This window comes from Papio anubis, chromosome 12, assembly GCF_008728515.1.
Source record: "Papio anubis isolate 15944 chromosome 12, Panubis1.0, whole genome shotgun sequence".
Classification (NCBI taxonomy): domain Eukaryota; kingdom Metazoa; phylum Chordata; class Mammalia; order Primates; family Cercopithecidae; genus Papio; species Papio anubis.
This window is the reverse complement of record NC_044987.1, coordinates 85,309,414-85,327,517: the sequence shown is the minus strand read 5'-3', so window position 1 is coordinate 85,327,517 and position 18,104 is coordinate 85,309,414.

Sequence of the window (18,104 nt, the reverse complement as noted above, 5' to 3'; positions counted from 1 at the left end):
CTTTATCCACACATCAATTGATGTACACCTGAGACTGATTCTATATCTTTGCAATTATGAATTGTGCTGCAAAAAAATATACACATTGGTGCCTTTTTAATGTAAGAACTTATTAGGTGTATAGATGTTTATGATTGTTATTTTGTCATAATAAATTGATACTTTGCTGTCATAAAATTTTCTCCTTTACCTCATTATAATACTGTTTTGAAATACATTTCATCTGATATTAATATGGTCGCTGTGACTTTAGTGTTTTTTAGTATTCTTTATACATATATGTAGTTATTTTCACACTATTCGCATTTAAAGATTGCCTCTTGTAAGCAGTTTAGAGTTGAGTCCTGTTTTCATTTTGCTTTATTTTGTTCTGTCTGATTTAGTCTTAGTCAGACAATATTGCCTTAAGTTGTGTTCTTATTAAATTTATATTTAATGTGATATTTTGGGGTTTTGGGTTAATATTTTATGTGAACTTTATTTTATCGCCTTCTTTTTTTCTCTATTTATTTTGTGTTGTCAATTTTTAAAGTTTAATTTTGTCATTGCCTTTTTTAGCTAAACATACTTTCATTTTTTCATTGATTGCTCTAAGAACATTTATATATGCCCTTAATGTTTTATATTTAATTATAATTAATTTTTTATTATTTAAATAGAAGACAAATATTATTATTTGCCTACCATTCATCCATTAAATGTCTAGTGTTGTAGGCATTAAATTTATCTGTTTTAATTTCCAAAACATAAGTTATAATTATTTTGATTTAAATATATATGTATATATAATAAATTCGGAGGAATAAATAAACATATATTTAACCTTAGAGTTTTATTTCCAGTGTTCTTTACTCATTTTTTGACTTTCCATTAGATATTCTTTTAGGCTTGAAAAACATTTTAGAAGCGTTTCCATAGCAAATTTGTACAAACAAGATGAAAACAACTCTATTCCCATAACAAAAATTCCTTGAAGGCACTAACTACTAAAACTGATTCAAGAAAAAATAAATAATTAAATAGTTTTTAGATCTATTGAAATTTATTGCTTTATACATAAAACCCCAGGCAAAGATACTTTCATTGGTAAATTATATAAAATATTTATGGGATAAAATCAGCTCTTCATTTTTTTTTCCAGAAATTAGAAGATGAGAGCAAATGTCTCAAGTGATTTTGTATGGCCAACATTAACCTAATACTCAAATCAGATGAAGGCATTAAACAAAGCATTACTGCAGACCAATATTCTTCATTAACAGAGATACAAATATTTTCAAAGTACTAGTAAATCTAATCCAACATTATTTTTAATGTAAAATTGATAGTATAACCTAAGCAGTGGAGTTTATGCCAAGAATTCAAGGCCAGTTCAACATTCAAAAACCAATTGATGCTATTCACTTTATTAATAGACTGAAAAAAAGAATCATATGATTATTACAGAAAAGCATTCATCTAAAGTTAATATTCATTCCTAATAAAAATTCTTAGTGAACCAAGAATAGAGGCAACCTTCTGAACCTGATGGAGGGCACCTACAAAATCCCTATAACATTCACAGTAGTGAAAAACTGAGTTTTCCCTCCAAAATCAGGGAAAATGGTAGGGTGTACTCTTTTGTCACTCTACCTTGACTTTGTGTTGAGATCCTAAATAGTATTATAAGACAGGAAAGAAATAAAATGTAATATAGGTTGAAACAAGGTAAAACTGTCCTTGTTCACAGTGTTGTGATTGTCATGACAGAAAACTCAAAGGAATTTACAAAACATTCCTAGAACTAAAAACGAATTTAGTGAATTCACAGGATATGACATTACCATTTCCAATTCAGCTGTGTTTCTACATATAGTCAGGGAGCAATTAAATTTAAAATTAAAAAAATTCTTAGTAGTAGTTCACTAGTCTTAGTAAAACCTTTCTCATGCTATTAGACCATTAGATATTTTGGCATTAGTTAAAAATTGAAGCTTCTGAATACAAATTATTTAATTAGATTTTTTTTTCTACAATTCCTAGACCCAATATACTTGATAGACCTTTAATATGCACTTTGCTGTGCAGCCTCTTTGCTTGTGAGCATCTAATGACTGAGTATGTAAAGCCTGGAATACCATGTGCTATGGATGTCAGAATAATTTAGCATTTAAGTAAGAGAAGACTGCATAATATATAAGATCCTCCTATGTCATGCAATTTTTCAGTTCAAAGAGCTGCTGAAATTCATGACCCTGGATTTTAAGGACTATGATTTTTCTTTTGTCTCTTTACATTAAGATGATCATTTTTTTTCTATGATGATTGTTATTAGTTTACTAATGAGTATTTACCTTCTCTATATGTAACCAAGCTTTTGCCTAGATTGATGAATACTAGTGATTAACTGATCTTCAATTGAGCAAACATGAAGGGTGTTAACGTTATGGGGAAGTATGACTATATCTACATTGCTTTTGGCATTTATCCCAGAAACCAAGAGATTTATGTAAGGTGTAGTTTAAAGCCTTATAACACTGTTGGTCTGAACTTTTTTGAAGGCATGATCTTCTACTAAAAGTGTGAGACTGTTGAATTTTATTTTCTACATTATTTTGCTACCACACACATGAGGAAAATTTACAATCACAGAAGAAATAAACGTTAAAATTCACTTAATTAATCTTAGTATTCTCATGTGAAAATCATGTTCTTGTAGGTGGTAATGAAATGATGCCTGGAAATTGCCTATTGGAGGTTTGCCTTCTCTAAATGTAGGCTCCTGAATCTAATAATAAAGTGAATTCCAAAAGTACAGAAGCAGATTCTCCTGATTATATGTATTTTTTTAACCCTTCAAGTATAGTGTTTGGATAAAAGCCCTGTGGTCTTTCAGGGGTGTCACAGACAAAATTCCAATGTTTCAAATTTGGGGAAAAGTGGTTAATCTGAATGATCTCCAAGGGAACTCCAAGAGTGAAAAATTTCTAATCCATAAATTGTTTACATTTTAATGTTTTTTTTTTTGAAAATATATTCTAAACTGATAGTCCTGGAGATTATTTCTTCCTTTAGGTGATTTTTGAATATATTTATATTATCTTGCTTTGTAAGAACATTGTTATCAGTTCACTAAAAAGTATTTATTCATTGGGTTTTATGTGTAAAATAATTTTACTTAGATTTATAATGATTGCCACTGATTAACAGTTACCAAAGTTGTGAGATTTTTTTCTCTGGAAGCAAAGTTGTTTGGGACTTTTCCCAGACCAAAGAATTTATATATGACAATGTTTAAAAAAGGTTATATTGTTTTGGTTTGCACATTTTGAGACCTAAAAAAATTTACAGTCTCCTGCAAGTGAACTTTTTCAGCTTTTAATATTTGTGTTTATTTGCATGTGTGTTTTACCTTGCAATTAAACACAAGAGGACATTTTTCATTTTATAATGTTGAAATAAGTTTCTATATGGGTCAAGTACCATTCTAGGTATTTGGGATACATTAAAAGATAAATCAACATTCTAATAAATTTCCAATCTGAAAGCCACCTAATCATTTGTCTATCTATCTCAAGATAATCTGCCCAAATTAAACTTTTTTTGGCTTAGCAAGTATTTTTATCCAGTTGTTTTTGATATCTTACATAAAATATAATCTCTTATTTACAAAGACAACTGAGCATCTTTTGAGGGCACTATCGCAATTTAATAGCTAATGTATAGTTAACTGACAATTGATATAGATTGCACAGAGAAAACTTGGGGTAAACAGACCTTGGTACTGCCAGTTGTGTACTATGATGGTCATTTTTGTCTGTGTATGTTCAAGTTACCTCATTTAAAGCAGATGAACATATGTTTTAAAGCAAAATAGAGCAACAAACTCTCAAGAGCTAAAAAATGGGCTGTCTGAACTTAGCGTTCATTCCTATCTTGAATGTGCATGGATGTGTATTTTTGTTTTGAGCTTAAATGAGCTTTGCTAATGGAGTTGCTGCAAACCTTATTTTGTTTAAGACAGTTTGGAAGAATTTTGGGAAAGCTTTTCAAACGTCTTACCCTATTAACCAGGAAATTTAATTTTAGTTCATTGCTCTTCAAACCCAAACCTGTGTGTGCGTGTGTGTATGTACGTGTCTGTGTGTGTATGTTTGGTGTGTGTGTGTGTGTGTGTGGTGTGTATAGGTCTTTTATACAATAAAAATATTGAAGACAAATTATAATTCAATAACATAATCTAAAATAAAAGGAAAAGTTATGACTTCTCAAAGAGTTATATGAACATTGAAAAGGAATCCCATAAAAAATTCTCCCTTCAGTGTCCCATTTTTATTAAGTTTTTGGATTTATTCTAACTGATCTTCCTATTGTAAGTAAGTTGGTTGGGATATATTGGTGTATTTTTTTGAAAATTTTAAAGGAAAGGCAGTTGCAAAATATTTAACAAGTTGAGAATTTTAAAAATTCATGGAAGTTATAATTTTAAGCAGTAACTGAGAGGAAAATGTATACAAAAAGCTTTGCACAAATTATGATATGTAAATATATGGTACAATCATTGGAAGTTAAAAGACAAGGTTTCTATTTGCTTCTGATACTAGCTCAATGTGTGAGCTTCAGGAAATGATTCAGGACTCCTGGTTTCATTGTCAATATTTTTCTAATTTCAAAATATTATGAACAAGCTGTTATGATAACCCCCAAAATGAACATATTATTTCCCTCTCTTTTTGCACACCATTTTAAAATTAGTTTCCAGTATAGGATCTAAGTTTACAAAAAAAAAAAAAAAGATTGAAAAGTAGTGACTGTGTGATCTAATAGAAACCCAGATTAAGTAATATTAGTGATATTTTATTGAGTACTTATTAAGACTAGTCATTTAAAATATATCCCTTTTAATCTTCCATGCAGTAGGTGTTGTTGGTCTTAATCATAGATACAAAAACTAGGGTCTTTGTGTAGATATTTTGAGAACATTCAAGGCATAAAATTGTCTAGGAAAATGACACCAAAGGAATAAGGAGGCAAAAGAACAAGTTTCCTTGATGGATTACAGAAATGACAATGAACAAATGAACAAACAAGAACTTTTTCAAAACAGTCATTTTGTCCTATGAATAGTATAATTTTTTTTTTTTAATTTTTAAGTCCAGGGATACAAGTGTAGGTTTATTACACAGGTAAACTTGTGTCATGGGGGTTTGTTGTACAGATTATTTCATCACCCAAGTATTAAGCCTGGCTCTGTTAGTTGTTTTTCCTGATCCTTTCCCTTCTCCAACCCTCCAGTCTCCAAAAAGTGCCAGTGTGTGTTGTTCCCCTTTATGTGTCCATGTGTTCCCATTATTTAGCTCCTATTTATAATTGAGAGCATGCAGTATTTGGCTTTCCATGCCTGTGTTAGTTTGCTAAGGAAAAAGGCCTCTCTAGATCCATCCATGTCCCTGAAAAGGACAAGATCTCATTCTTGTTTATGGGTGCATAGTATTCCATAGTGTATATGTACCACATCATCTTTATCCAGTCAATGATTGATGGGCATGTAGGTTGATTCCATGTCATTGCTATTGTGGGTAGTGCTGCAATTAACATACACGTGCATGTGTCTTCCACAATGACTGAACTAATTTATACTCCTGTCAAGAGTGTATTAGTGTTGCCTTTTTCCACAACCTCACCAACATCTGTTACTGTTTGACTTTTTAGTAATAACCATTCTGACTGGTGTGAGATGACATCTCATTGTGGTTTTGATTTGCCTATTATAATGATCAGTGATGTTGAGCTTTTTTTCATATGATTCTTGGCCACATGTATGCCTTCTTTTGAAAAGTGTCTGTTTATGTCCTTTGCCCAGTTTTTAATGGGCTTGTTTTTTTTTTTTATTGTAAATGCTTTTAAGTTATTTAATGATGCTGGATATTAGAACATTGTCAACTGCATAATTTGCAAACGTTTTCTTCTATTCTGTAGGCTCTCTGTTTACAAATAGTTTCATGGCAATTTCTTTTTCTGTGCAGAAACTCTTCAAGCTCTTTAGCTTAATTAGCTACCATTCGTCAATTTTTGCTTTTGTTGCAATTGCTTTTGGCATCTTCTTCATAAAACCTTTGCCCTAAACAGTGTTGCCTAGACTGTCTTCTACGGTTTTTATAGTTTTGTATTTTACATTTAAGTCTTTAAACCATCTTGAGTTAATTTTTGTTTATGGTGTATGGAAGGGGGTCCAGTTTTGGCCTTCTGCCTATGGCTAGCCACTTATCCCAGCACCACTTATTGAATAGGGAATCCTTTCCCCGTCGCTCGTTTTTTTTTTCAGGTTTGTAAGAGATCAGATAGTTTTAGAAGTGTGGTCTTATTTCTGGGTTCTCTGTTCTGTTCCATTGCTCTATGTATCTGTTCTTGTACCGTTACCATGCTGTTTTGGTTGCTATAGCTCTGTAGTATTGTTTGAAGTCAGATAGCATAATGCCTCCAGCTTTGTTAATTTTGCTTAGTATTGCCTTGGCTATTTGGTCTCATTTAGGGTTTCAAATTAATTTTAAAATAATTTTTCTAGTTCTGTAAAAATGTCAGTGGTAGTTTAATGAGAATATCATTGAATCTATAAATTGTTTTTGGCACTGTGGTCATTTTAATGATACTGATTCTTCCTATCTATGAACATGGAATATTTTTCCATTTATTTGTGTCATATCTGATTTCTTTAAGCCGTGGTTTGTAGTTCCTTGTAGAGATCTTTCATCTACCTACTTAGCTATATTTCTATGTATTTTATATATTTTTTTGGCAATTGTGAATGGGAGTTTATTCTTGATTTGGCTCCTGACTTCACTGCTGTTGGTGTATGAAGTGTTAATGATTTTTGCACATTTATTTTGTATGCTGAGAGTGTGCTGAATTTGTTTATCAGTTTAAGAAGCTTTTGGGCTGACTGTGGGATTGTTGAGGTATAGGATCATGTCATCTGCAAACAGGAATAGTTTGACTTTTCTTGCTTCCTACCCTTTAAAGCAAGTTCTTAGAGACCTTCAAAGAGATCTAGAGTCCCACACAGTAATAGAGACTTTAACACCCCACTGATAATATTAGACAGATTATTGAGACAGAAAAGTAATAAAAATATTCAGGAACTGAACTCAACACTGGATCAAATGGAACTCATGGATATCTACAGAACTGTCCACTCAGAAACAATGAAATACACATTCTTCTCATAGCAACATGGCACTTCCTCTAAAGTTAATCACATAATTGGAAGTAAAACATACCTCAGCAAATGCAAAATACCTGAAATCATAACAAACAGCCTCTCAGACAGCAGCACAATCAAATTTGAAATCAGGACTAAGATACTATCTCAAAACCATACAATTACATGGAAGTTGAATAACCTGTTCCTGAATGACTTTCGGGTAAATAATGAAATTAAGACAGAAATCAAGAAGTTATTTGAAACTAATGAGAACAAAGATGGAATATACCAGAATCTCTGGGACACAGCTAAGGCAGTACTAAACGAAAAATTATAGCACTGAATGCCCAAATCAAAAAGTAGAAAGATGTCAAATTAACAACTGTATATCACAACTGAAACAACTAGAGAACCAAGACCAAACAAAGCTTAAAGCTAGCAAAAGTCAAGAAATAACCAAAGTCAGAGCTGAAATGAAGGAGATAGAGATACATACGCACACAAAATCAAAAGATCAATGAATCTAGGAGCTGGCTTTTTGAAAAAAATTAATAAAATAGACTGTCAGCTAGACTAATAAGAAAAGAGAGAATATTCATATAAACACAGTAAGAAAGATATCACCACTGACTTCACAGAAATACAAACAACCATCAGAGAATATTATGAACACCTCTATGTACATAAAGTAGAAAATCTAGAAGAAATGGATAAATTCCTGGATACATACCCCCTTCCAAGACTGAACCAGGAAGAAATTCAATCCCTGAACAGACCAATAAAGAGTTCAAAAATTGAGGCTGTAATAAACAGCCTACCAACCAAAAAACAAAACCACAGGACCAGATGGATTTACAACTGAATTCTACCAGATGTACAGAGAGGAGCTGATACCATTCCTACTAAAATTATTCCAAGAAATTGAGGAGGAACTGCTTCCTAACTAATTATATGAAGCCAGCATCACCTTGATACCAAACCTGGCAGAGATGCCTCTAAAATAGAAAACTTCAGACCAATATTCTTGATGAACATCGATGCAAAAAATCTCAACAAAATACTGGCAAACTGAATCCAGAAGCACATCAAAAAGCTTATCTACCATATTCAAGTAAGCTTCATCCCTGGCATGCAAGGTTGATTAAACATACGAAACTAAATATTATTCATTTAGCTAAAGACAAAAACCACATGATTATTGCAATAGATGCAGAAAAGTCTTTCTATAAAATTCAACATCCCTTCATGTCATACAGTCTCAATAAACTAGGTATTGAAGGAATATACCTGAAAAATTAAGAGGCACATATGGCAAACCCACAGCCAACATTATATAGAATGGGCAAAAGCGGAAAGCATTCCCCTTGAAAACCAACGCAAGACAAGGATGCCCTGTCTCACCACTCCTATTCAACACAGTATTGGGAGTTCTGGCCAGGGAAATCAGGCAAGAATAATACTGTTTAAACCAGACAGATCACTGTTCCCAGGAGCTCTTATTAATGTATGTTACCATTTTCATTCTAAGGGGATAGCTTAAAATAAAGTGACAACACTAAGCTCTTAACTAATGCACTTTAAACCAAATCTGGAGTGTAATGCCATTTAGCTTCTCAGGCAGTTTTCAATTCCTAGTCCATATTTCTGCTTGCCTCAATCAACACTTTATTAGCTTCAGCAAGTTTGTACTACACAGTTAAATGATATGACCAGATTTCTCATGCTGTTGCTTCATTAAAGAAAAATGAAGGTCAAAAAAAAAGAAGGTCACCTTTTTATTATTAAGAGTAAGTTAATTTAATGATAGAAAATATGGCCTATATTATCTGATATTTAAAAGAATGAAAAGCTATTCCCCATTGTCGCAAGTAGGTCACTTGAGGCCTCTTCCCATTTTACATGAACTTGTTGAAGGAAAGATTTTTGGCAATACTGAGTGTAAAGTTGACTTTTTAATGTTTTTTAACAACAGATGAGTTTTGATTTAAAGTTTTGATATACATCAGCTGCCTGGATTGAATCTAGGAATGTAGAATAAATATCACTAATGTCAGATTGGTGAGATATTAACAAAATATTGTCATTGGGTTTAGAAAAATATACATGGTATTTTACATGTTTCAGATAATCATGAAGGTGGTAAACATTTTTATTATACTGATTTTTCAAAAATATTAAAAGTTTCATATTTTGCAATTATTAATATAGTTAATGGCCAATATGGCTTATTAAACTGAACACAGACTTACAATGTTAATTATTGATCATTTATATGCAAATTTCCCCTCAACATTGTTAGAATAACTTGTGGCAAAGTTTGCATTGGACATTCGAGTAGGACTTATGTAATAAAAGTAAAATAGAACAGTATACAAGTTATATGGAGTGTGTTCATAAGTCCTTGCTGAGATAATTATTTCTATTGGGCTTTATATTAAATTATGAACCTCTTGGCAGTCATGGTTAAAATGTCAATAGTTAACATTAATTAGATATGTAATGTTTGCAGGGCACTGAGAGAAACTCTCTGTTTGCATCTTTTCATTTAATAATCATAACAAACCTGTAGGGCATGAACTATCATGATCTCTATTTTACTGATTAATAACAGCATTTACAGCGATTAACTAATTTGTTCAAAGTCATACCGCTAAGAAATGTCAGAAGCAGTTTCACATTCAAGATGGTCTTACTTCCTATTCCAGTTATTAACCATTGCATTATGATATCTGAAGGTATGAGTTTTTTCCTCCTGGTAATAAGTTAAATGTGCTCTCTTTTTAATGGCCTTTATATATAAATTGGGAATGAATTAGCAGTGTTATTACTACTCCTTTCATTTTGGATTAGGGAGTTTCCTAAAAGAATGTTATACATTTCAAGTTTCTAATTCTTGCATTGCCTGAAAGCATAGAGTATCAGTAAAACAGTTTTGTATATGTAACACTAAGTAATCACTTCCAAATATCTGCAATGAGGATTAGAAAATAATTATATATTTCTTTCAAGTATATATGCAAATTTCCTGGTTTAGTGCATGACTTATTGTAAGACTGAATGAATATTCATCTTTTCCTAACTTCCTCCTGTTCTATATGGGAAAAGATACACCTATACAAAAACTTACCGATTATGTATTATAGACCTGGAAAATATAGTGTTTTCATTATCACTAATCCCTAATAAAGTGAAGCCAGGTAAGACTAAATTTAGTGTTTTGTGAGTATTTTCCATGTTTTTTCAGTCAATTTGTCAATTTGTTGTTCTGCTCAATTTCATAGATATAATATTACTTATTTAAATTACAAGTATTCATTTTCCAGCATTTTTGTTTTAATTTAATTGCTGTTTTACTGTTATTTCTACCAAGAACACTAAAAAAAAACCAGCCTTTGGTTCCATGCAAATGAAGACACAATAGATTACACAAGAAGCTGAAAAGAACCAAGTGTGAAAGTATTAGTTTCTTTTTCCTGTGCATTTTTGACAGTTTTTACTGTGTAAAAACCACCCAAAATCACACATAATGACTTAAAAAATGCACACACACAACAGCTTATTTTGGTGTTATTCTGTAGGACAGCCATTTGGGTTTAGCTTAGCTAGGATAGTTCATCTGTATTACACGTGTTGACAGGGTTACTCATGCCCTTGGGATCCATTCACGTGTTACTCCATTCATATGTCTGGTAGTCTGTAGTTAGAGGTAACTGAGCCATGTGTCACTCACCATCCTGCAGGCTAGTTTGAACTTGGTTACTTCAGGATGATTATAGGATTCCTATAAATATGAATAGTTTGCTCCCATTGGCAAGCACTTTTCAAGTCTGCCATAGTTGCTAATATTTCATGGCCAAAACAAGTTACATAGTTGATTCTAGAATCAATGCTTAAAGGAACTAGTCAAGAACATGAATATAAGGAGGAAACTTATTGTGACACTCTTTACAAACAATTATTCACAGATGACCATTTAAAATGTCTGGTGGAGACAAGTAGGCACTTATAAATAAAACAAAATTAATTCATTAAAATAAAAAACAGATTCTTAAGGAAGTTTAATAAAATTATCAATAAAAATATATTTTAAAGCAAAGGCAATAAAATTTTAGAGCTAGTTTCTGATAATAATTTTAAGTTAAACCTGCTTAAATTGGTGAAAGGAAAGTCAGAGGACTTGTGACTAAGGCTTAGAATGCTTGAGAGTGATTTCTCCATGGTCTAAAGTCATGGGGATTAGATGACATTTTTTACAGATAATTTGTCTGGAAACAGGCAGGATATCTTACAGCTTAGAGCAGAGAAATTTTCTTGAGAAAGTCTTGACTTAAATCTGCTGCCCAACTCAACTATTAATATCACCACTTTCCATTCCCATGGAACACTGAAAATATTAGATGACAATGTGGTGGCAGGAAAAAGGTAAACCTGCTGCGTATATCTCCTCTGTTCAGTGATATTCTCCCATAAGATTCCACTTAAAAATACAAGTTCAAAGTCAAAATAAGAATTTTAAGGTAGTAACAGCAGAACATTAGACAAAGCACAGAACCCTTTTACCTGTGGGACTCTGTGACTCTTTGGGTCTCATGCCCATAAAACAGATCGTGCTTCTCAATTGGAACACCAAAGTTGGAATCTCCTCAAGTTTGTCTATAGGTGTGTTTGATCCTATTAGGATACTATATTGCAGTTCTGTAGAGGGACAATACTAATAGGATATATGTATATATGAAAGAGAGGTTATTAAGAGTTGACTCACATGATCACAAGGTGAAGTCACGTGATGAGTGGTCTGCAAGCTGAGGAGCAAGGAAGCCAGTAGTGGATCAATCCAAGTTCAAAAACCTCAAAAGTAGGGAAGCTGAGAGTGCAGCCTTCAGTCTGTGGCTGAAGGCTGGAGAGTCCCTGGCAAAACACCGGTGTGAGTCCAAAAGCCAAAGAACCTGGAGTCTGAAGTTCAAGGGCAGAAAGCATCCAGCATGAGAGAAAGATGAAGGCCGAAAGACTCAGCAAGTCAGCTTCTTCCACCTTCTTCTGCCTGCTTTTTCTAGCCATGCTGGCTTCCGATTGGAGGGTACCCACCCACATTGAGGATGGTTCTTTCTCTCCCATTCCACTGACTCAAATGTTAATTTTCTCTGGCAACACCCTCACATCCAGAAACAATACTTTGCATCCTTCAATCCAATTAAGCTGACACTTAATATTAACCATCACAGATACTTAGACTATTTGTTCATGAGTTATCCACTCAACTGTGGTCATGGCACAGCATCTTGGTTGTTAGAGCCTTTCCCCCGACAGATAAATTCTCATATAAAGAATTTCATTGTGAGCTGTGAAGACAGTGTAATGTGTGCATTGCCACATTGTGTTAGGTGGGTTACATGTATTATCCTAACCAATCCTCTTGGTTACATTGCATGTTAATCCATTTAGGGAGTTGAAGCAGAAAGTTTATGCACTTTGCCCAGTTTCACAAAATTCACTGTGGCACAGCAAAAATTTGAATCTAATCTTCCCCAATTTCAAAGCCCAATCCATCATTTAGAGCTCTGATAAAATAGACACAAGAGAAAAGCAAATAAACAAGACAAAAAAATAAATAAAGGGAAGAAACAAAAGAAAAGAAATATACTATGGGTAAGTGGGTCATTTATCAAATAGCTAAACTCATGAAAGATCTGAAGCTTCCCTATTAGATCTTGGATTTAGAAAGACAGTTCCCAAATTTCAGTTTCAAGAAGAAAGAGGAAAATGTTCAACCAAGGATCATGTCTGCCTTTTCTTTATTTTGGAAATTCAGTTTTATAGAATTGAGTGTGCATAAAAAGAACCACAGAGAGCAGTGGTGGCTGTGCTCTGGAGGGTAGAGTTACTAATAAGTGTATATTCTCTTCAAATGACACATTTAGACATTCAGGCACCACATTACCTATAGTGTTAGTGTAAAATGTAACCTGACTGGCTAAGACACAAAAAGGTGTTTAATAAGTAGGAGTGGTTTGGCGGAGAGGAACATGTCCACGAGTCTGTGTCACTGTTTATCAGTTGCATAAATACCCACTCCCATTCTGCAGTTTTAAGTCCCTGACTTTGACTCATCCCAAAATATGTTTTACCTGAAATTATGACGTACAGCCAAAGCAAAAAAATAACTTTTCTATGAAGTACATGATTCCTACCTAGTGATCCCTCCTCCCTCAACCTAGATAGAATATTAAGCTAAAGTCAACTTTAAATGAAAGGTGTTATATGTAAGCATTCAAGAATAGGTGATGATGTTAGGAATATAAACGTTTCTGGCTCTAAGTCCTGAAACGTATAGTTAATTTAAATAGCTATACAGGTTAAAAAATAATACAGATGTAATCTATAAAAGGACAGAAGGTTTAATGCCTTAAAAAGACTAGCTTTGACCTTAGATCATTAATAACTGTAAAATTCAAATAAAAATAAATTTTAATCAGTGTATTCACAAAAAATATATTGAAAACTCAATAGAGCAAATATGAATTTCTCATGTAGTTTAGAAAGCTACTAGGAATTTTAGTTAATGCTACTATATTTAGCAATAAATATATATATATATATGTATATATAATTTTGTTTCATGTAGTATTTGGGACTAAAATAAGTATTGGTTTTTTATCTCAAATTCTAATTTTACCTGGTATTCTGCATTTTCTCTGACAATCATACTCTCAGTATAAGATACATTTTGATTTACCAGCTCACCTGGAGGAGCAAATATAGCCAGAGGAAAAAAAGAAGTATTTTTTTCAGAAATTCATTTTCTCTTAAGAAATCAATTGGCATTTTGCTCCTACCTCAGGGATCCCACAAAACCCTGGGATAGCTTACACTGTTGGCTTCATAACAGTAAATTAGTGAAGGACACTCAAAAGAACACCTTTGCCATTCATAGATAGAGCCTGAGACTGAGTTAGCAGCTTAGTGTTGGGACATTCTGCAATAAAAATGAGGGAGTAGAACATGGCTAAGAAGATATTAAAGTGCAAGGTCTGTGGAAAATTGTAGAAATGGAGAAGGTGTGAATAAATAATGAGACAAATTGTTATTATCCATGAAGGCTAAGGGGAGTACAGATAGGAAAATATCAAACAGCCTGGAGACTTGGGAAAGGAGGCCTTGTCTCTTTTCCCAGGGGCGTAAGGCTTGATTTTTTTCCTCCCATTTCCACTCATACTTCCAAGATCTATATATGCATAGCTACATCATCTTATGTACCCCTTTACAAAAGGAAGCATAAACCTTTGTGACGGTCTATTATTAAATATATATTTGCTTTAGGAAAAAAGTGTGAGGAGTTGTCCAGATCAACTTATCACCCTACTCCATGGTCACTGATGTACAAGTTTTAACTACTGCGTAACACAGAATATCTGGCAGGTAGAAGCTTAGTAGGACTAACAGGAAGCTTCATATTAAGCTTAGAATAGATCCCACATTAAGCTATAAATATGATATAAAACATATCAAAGATTACATAGAATTCATTTTGAAGGATTATTATATCAGCAGGGCCTGTGGTACATAGTGGTGATTGAATATATTTTATCTTTTTTATTGTATGCAAAGACAGTGAAGCATAGGATATCGTGATAAAAAGAAATTTAAATTTCATGGAAATTTATATAAAATAACACAAGTTTACAACAAGTAAAGAGTATGTGGCAAGTTTATTTTGTCACATATTGTGGATACAAAGGTATATACACAGTTATTCAACACTAAACAAAATGTATAGGGCTTTGCAAAAAAGTATGAGAGACAAAAAACCACTAAATTTATACTGAAATACTAAAAGAGCCTTTCAGAGAAAATAACATTTAAAATTTGACCTGAATAATGAATGACTATTATCAGAAGAGAGTAAGAGAAAGCCAAATGAAACACAGTGTTACAGAGAGTAGAGACTATATGTGCAAATACTCTGTGTTAGTAATAATGCTTATTCAAGAAACTGAGGAGTAAAACCAGAATGTTTGGAAGAGAGTGTGGAAGTGGGGAATGGTGTGAAGTTGCAGGTGTAGGAACAGCCGAGATTAAGAAGGGCAGTTATTGCATATGAAAAGATTCTCTTCCTCTATTAATGTTGAGTGATATTCCACTGTATGTATGTATGTGTATATTTTCTTTATTTGTTCATCCCTCTATGAAAGTTAAGATTGTTTCCACAATTTAGCTATTGTGAATAATGCTGCAATGAACATGGGAGAGCATTGCTCTTTCAGATACTGATTTCTATTGTGGGAGGTAAATAAACCTCATAAATAGTCTTCACTGCCCATATTTCTATCAGCATTCTGTCCATGATCACTTATATAATCTCCAAGGTTGAGACTTTCCCTACTGCTCATCTCTTATTGTGAACCCTCACAGGAATTGCCCTGGATGGTCTGCTCTTAGTAATCTAAGCTTTTCTAGCATGAACTTCAAAATCGTTCCAGTCTCTACCCATTATCCAGTTCCAAAGCCTTTTCCACATCTTGATGTACTTGTTATAGCAACACTGCATTCCTCAGTACCAATTTCTTCCTTAGTCCATTTTCTCTACTATAACAGAATACCACAGGCTGGATAATTTATAAGCCACATAAATTTATTCCTTACAGTCCTGGAGAATGAGAAGTCCAAGAACAAGGTACCAGCAGGTTGTGTGCCTGGTGAGGGCCTTTTTGCTGTATTACATGGTAGATGATCAGAAGACCTCCAATACAGTCCTTTAAGCCCCTTTACAAAGATATAATTCCATCCATGAGGGCTGTGCCCTCATGATTTAATCACCTCTTAAAGTCTCCACCTCTTAATGCTATCACATTGGTGATAAAGTTTCAATACATGAATTTGGGGGAAAACATTTAGACCATAGAAGCCATTCTAACATGGATGAAGTTTGAGGACATTATGCCAAATAAAAAAAGACACTGAAGGGCAAACAGACACCGAAAGGCAAACACTAAATGATGTCCCTTATATGATGTATCTAAAGTAAACAAACTCATAGAAGTAAAAAGTAGAATGATGGCTGCTGGGGCTGGGCGGAGGAAGTAATGGGGAGTTGCTGCTCAATCTGTATGAAGTTTCCGTTATGCAAAATGAGAACGTTCTAGAGTTCTACTGAACAACACTATGTTTATAGTTATAAATACTGTATTGTACACTAAAACATTTAGGAGTATAGATTTCATCTTATATGTATTTTATCACACACACATAGAAGGATATTAAAGAAAAAGAGAATTATAAAGAAGAAAGCCGAGCCCATGTAGAGGATTAGATGGTCAAATCAGATTCACACAAACCAGAGATATCACCCAGTTTTAAGCTTTACTGAGGCTTCATGGATACAGGCTCAGACAAGGCAGAGTGAGATCTGGGACTCATGGGGTGCTTCCCAGGTTCTTATTTCACTCATGACACACACACACCTCTGGTGTAGAGTAACAGATGCTTTTCTAAGGTTTGCTGGGCTACCTTATACAGCAATGAACCTCAAACTAGGAAACATTTGCATTATTTATTACCCTAAAGGAGTTGTGTATCTTAAAATATATTTTCCTGAGAGTAATGCTTCATAGATTCAGGCTTATTAACTTTAAGTAATCCTTAACCAAAGTCTATTTACTTTGGTATTCAGCTGAAAAGGAGAACAGAGGTTTTACATATATATTTATTTATATATATTTATATATATTTTTATATATTTATATATATTTTTATATATTTATATATATGCACACACATATATACACACACGTGTATATATACACATACATATATAAGTATATACATATGTATATATGCATGTATATGTATTTTATATATATACATATTTTACTTTCTCCCTAGAAGTCTATCTGCTCTACCCTTTGGGAAAGGAAGTAAGTCTATCTTGAGTCACCTGTATTAACTACTTTATTTCAGGAGAATTCTAAATCAAGAGTATGTAAAAAAGATAAAAGCAAGTAAAATATAGATGTACTTACCTGGGTTAGTAATATCATATGCTTGTCAGATATTTTTGAGTGTTGCCCTCAGGGGAAAAAATGCATGTGCGCGCACACACACACACAATGGGTAGTTTGGCCAGTATGTGGTCACAGATTGCAGAACAATTTTTTTTGCAAGTTTTTTATGTCATGCTATGGCAGTGCTTTTACAGGAATGTTAGTTACAAATTCCATTTCTTGACTAAGAATTGTTGGAGATTTTTCAATTCTAACATTCTCCCAAAATACTAATGATTGAGTAGGCAATGAGTACATAGACATTTTTTGAAGAGGAGAATGACATCACCCAAACTATGCTTTAGGAATCCTTTGGCCATATTTAGAACAGTCTAGAATGGGAGAAATAAGAAACAGGGTGGCCATTTAGAATATCATGTATATAGTTAAGGCGCAAATTATATTGACCTGAAGTAGAACAGCTATAATGGGAATAGTGCACTGGTACTATGTGGTTTGATAATTGAATTAGTGTAAAAGATAAGTAAGAATAGGCAATGCAGCAAAAGATTTAATTTTTTAAACGCTTGAGTTGTTTTCTTGATTCTAAGTTTTACTAGGTGTGTGACCATTGATATGGTTTGGCTGTGTCCCCATCCAAATCTCGTCTTGAACTGTAGCTCCCATAATCCTCACATGTCTTGGGAGGGACCCAGTAGGAGGTAAATGAATAATAGGGACGGTTTTTTCTCATGGTGTTCTTGTGTTAGTGAATAAGTCTCACAAGATCTGATGGTTTTATAAAGAGCACTTCCCCTGCATACGCTCTCTTGCCTACCACCATGTAAGAAGTGCCATTGCTTTTTCTTCACCTTTTGGCATGATTGTGAGGCCTTCCCAGCCATGTGGAACTGTGAGTCCATTAAACCTCTTTTCTTTATAAATTA